The sequence below is a fragment of the Phyllobates terribilis genome, unplaced genomic scaffold, assembly GCF_046119375.1.
Source record: "Phyllobates terribilis strain yellow unplaced genomic scaffold, ASM4611937v1 Scaffold_124__1_contigs__length_5142088, whole genome shotgun sequence".
Lineage (NCBI taxonomy): Eukaryota > Metazoa > Chordata > Amphibia > Anura > Dendrobatidae > Phyllobates > Phyllobates terribilis.
The window spans coordinates 3024634-3028164 of record NW_027362884.1 but is presented as its reverse complement, the minus strand read 5'-3'; positions in this window follow the sequence as shown (position 1 = coordinate 3028164).

Genomic DNA, 3531 nt, shown 5'->3' with positions numbered 1-3531 from the left:
CCACCAATCTCGAGGGGTTCCCTGGGTACTTGGGGTCACTAGCACAATTACCACAGATGCGAGTCCCAGAGGGTGGGGAGCCCAGGGGACCTGGTCAGATATCGAAAAGGGTCTCTCCTCCAATGCAAAAGAACTTGTCGGTCCGAGCTCTGCTGTGCCTGTTAGGGGTGAAGATCGGGTCCTAGGAGGCATCGTCTATGCAGCCTGCACAGCAGATCACAGCCCGGGCACCACGTCTCCGGGTAAATCTCCACCTTTTGAGTTACTTCTTGTGCAGCAGCCCCATGCAAGTTGCTCCGCTCTCCTCGGCCAGCTTCTGCTGAAGACTGAGCTCCTCTGCCCAATCTAGGAGCTCAATAGCCCTGATCAGGTCAGTGGTAGCCCAGCGCTGCTGGATCAGATTTACAAATGGCAAACTAATCAGCCCTAGGCATTTCTAATATGTGCAGAGCAGGCGACATAAGTCTGACCGGTGTCCTCATAGACCTTTCCTCAGCCGGGGTCTAATAGGAGCAGTAAGATGGCCGTCATGGGGTCCATTGTTAGATCTCGGCTGCCATAGAAACTCATCAGCACCATGATCGCACCTCCCTCTCCTGTCTAAAGTGCCTAAATGCTGTGGAAGCCCCCTACTGTGTCATACAGTGCATTAAGCTGCCAGGATCCGGGTTGGCTCCACTGTCGGTGGCTGAGGCAGGAGCAGGACTGTGTTATACAGCCACACTTCTGCCGCCGATCTTGTAAGATCCCTGACAGGACCTGCCTGATGATAATGTGTCCTATAGAGCGGGTCCTGGTACCGGACTGCCCTGTACATATTCACCACTAGCTGGGAACCAGTTACTTACAAGGTCTAGTTTCGGATGTGTTTCCAGGATCTGTAGTTATCAGCATTTTATCCTTTAGGCCGAGTTATAATATCACTGTAACACTCTCGCCCTGTACCTGTATCCCTGCCCTGTGTGCTGCACAAAATTATATAACAAAGTGTGTGTGTGTACACAGATATCTATCTCCTGAATGGAATTACTGCTAGATCTCCTGTACATAGAAATATGAGGTTCTTAGCGCACATTTTGAGCAAATTGTGCGAGCCCATCTGCCAACGTCAAGGCGACCTCTTCAGATGGGTCCCTACACTAACACTACACTAATTTAGTAACTGGGACTAGTTTTTTGTATTATTATTACCACCATTTTTACTATTTATTATTATTGCAATAATGCAATTAATTGTAACTGTTATAACACTAATTAAAAAAATTTAATTCAATTTTTTTTTATTATACTTGTGATTCTAATAATGGTATTACTAAAATCCTTTTGCCTAAAGCTGTTGATCCAGAAGTAGGCAAAAACCCCACCTAACGCCAATATGTTTCCTAGGGGAAAAAATTCCTTCTTGACCTATGGAAAAGGCGATCAGTCCTAGGACCCTGGATCAAACCTAATAATATTATTACAAGTTATATAATATTACGCTAATTATTGTACTACTGGAGTTATTTTAATTTGTTTTTATAAATCTAACTATTTGAGATGGTTATACTTAACATTGTGCTATCTTATTACAGTATTATTCTTCTTTCCTATCACTACTAATACTGCCCTATACCTACAGTGTTGATCCAGAAGAAGGCAAAAAACCCAGGACACCTTCAGCCAATTTGTGTTACAGGGGAAAAAGTCCTTCTTGACCCCGAGAAAAGACGATCAGTCCTAGAACCCTGGATCAAACCTAATTATGTTACTAGTTATGTAATTACTATTACTGTACTAAATGTACTTCTACAGTTTTTAATATAATTTTTTTTATATATTTTGTCTTATGTCCTGCTTTCTTATTAAAGTACTACTCTAATTTTTCTATAACTATTTAATATTACAGTATTGATTGAACTACGTCTATAATTATTTTTATTTACTCTTTGTTCTTTCTATAGATATAACTAGTTTATATTTATTATTAATAATAATAACCTGCTATCTTATTACGGGGTATTATTCTTCTTTCCTATTACTACTAATACTACCCTATACCTACAGTGTTGATCCAAAAGAAGGCAAAAACCTCAGGACACCTTCAGTCAATTTGTGTCACAGCGGAAAAATTCCTTCTTGACCCCGAGAAAAGGCGATCAGTCCTAGAACCCTGGATCACACTGTTATTCTACCTACTACTATTACTACTGTTATTTTATTACTTTCTTACTATTATCACTAGTAGTATTACTCAAATTACACTAATACTGATATACTACCTCTAGATTACTACTATCCTGCTATTATTACTTTGGTGGATTTCTACTTACCAGCCGGTATTGCCGTATGATGATATCGGCAGAGAGGTCCCAGCAGGATGGTCCACATGGTGTTCCTCTTTCCTCTCAAATACCTTTTGATGTAATGGCAGATGTTGTTCTGCTTCTTCCTTTATGTTGTAGGATCGATTGTTGTGTCCTCTTCTGTCCTCTTCTGTCCTCTTCTGTCCTCTTCTGTCCTCTTCTGTCCTCTTCTGTCCTCTTCTGTCCTCTTCTGTCCTCTTCTGTCCTCTTCTGTCCTCTTCTGTCCTCTTCTGTCCTCTTCTGTCCTCTTCTGTCCTCTTCTGTCCTCTTCTGTCCTCTTCTGTCCTCTTCTGTCCTCTTCTGTCCTCTTCTGTCCTCTTCTGTCCTCTTCTGTCCTCTTCTGTCCTCTTCTGTCCTCTTCTGTCCTCTTCTGTCCTCTTCTGTCCTCTTCTGTCCTCTTCTGTCCTCTTCTGTCCTCTTCTGTCCTCTTCTGTCCTCTTCTGTCCTCTTCTGTCCTCTTCTGTCCTCTTCTGTCCTCTTCTGTCCTCTTCTGTCCTCTTCTGTCCTCTTCTGTCCTCTTCTGTCCTCTTCTGTCCTCTTCTGTCCTCTTCTGTCCTCTTCTGTCCTCTTCTGTCCTCTTCTGTCCTCTTCTGTCCTCTTCTGTCCTCTTCTGTCCTCTTCTGTCCTCTTCTGTCCTCTTCTGTCCTCTTCTGTCCTCTTCTGTCCTCTTCTGTCCTCTTCTGTCCTCTTCTGTCCTCTTCTGTCCTCTTCTGTCCTCTTCTGTCCTCTTCTGTCCTCTTCTGTCCTCTTCTGTCCTCTTCTGTCCTCTTCTGTCCTCTTCTGTCCTCTTCTGTCCTCTTCTGTCCTCTTCTGTCCTCTTCTGTCCTCTTCTGTCCTCTTCTGTCCTCTTCTGTCCTCTTCTGTCCTCTTCTGTCCTCTTCTGTCCTCTTCTGTCCTCTTCTGTCCTCTTCTGTCCTCTTCTGTCCTCTTCTGTCCTCTTCTGTCCTCTTCTGTCCTCTTCTGTCCTCTTCTGTCCTCTTCTGTCCTCTTCTGTCCTCTTCTGTCCTCTTCTGTCCTCTTCTGTCCTCTTCTGTCCTCTTCTGTCCTCTTCTGTCCTCTTCTGTCCTCTTCTGTCCTCTTCTGTCCTCTTCTGTCCTCTTCTGTCCTCTTCTGTCCTCTTCTGTCCTCTTCTGTCCTCTTCTGTCCTCTTCTGTCCTCTTCTGTCCTCTTCTGTCCTCTTCTGTCC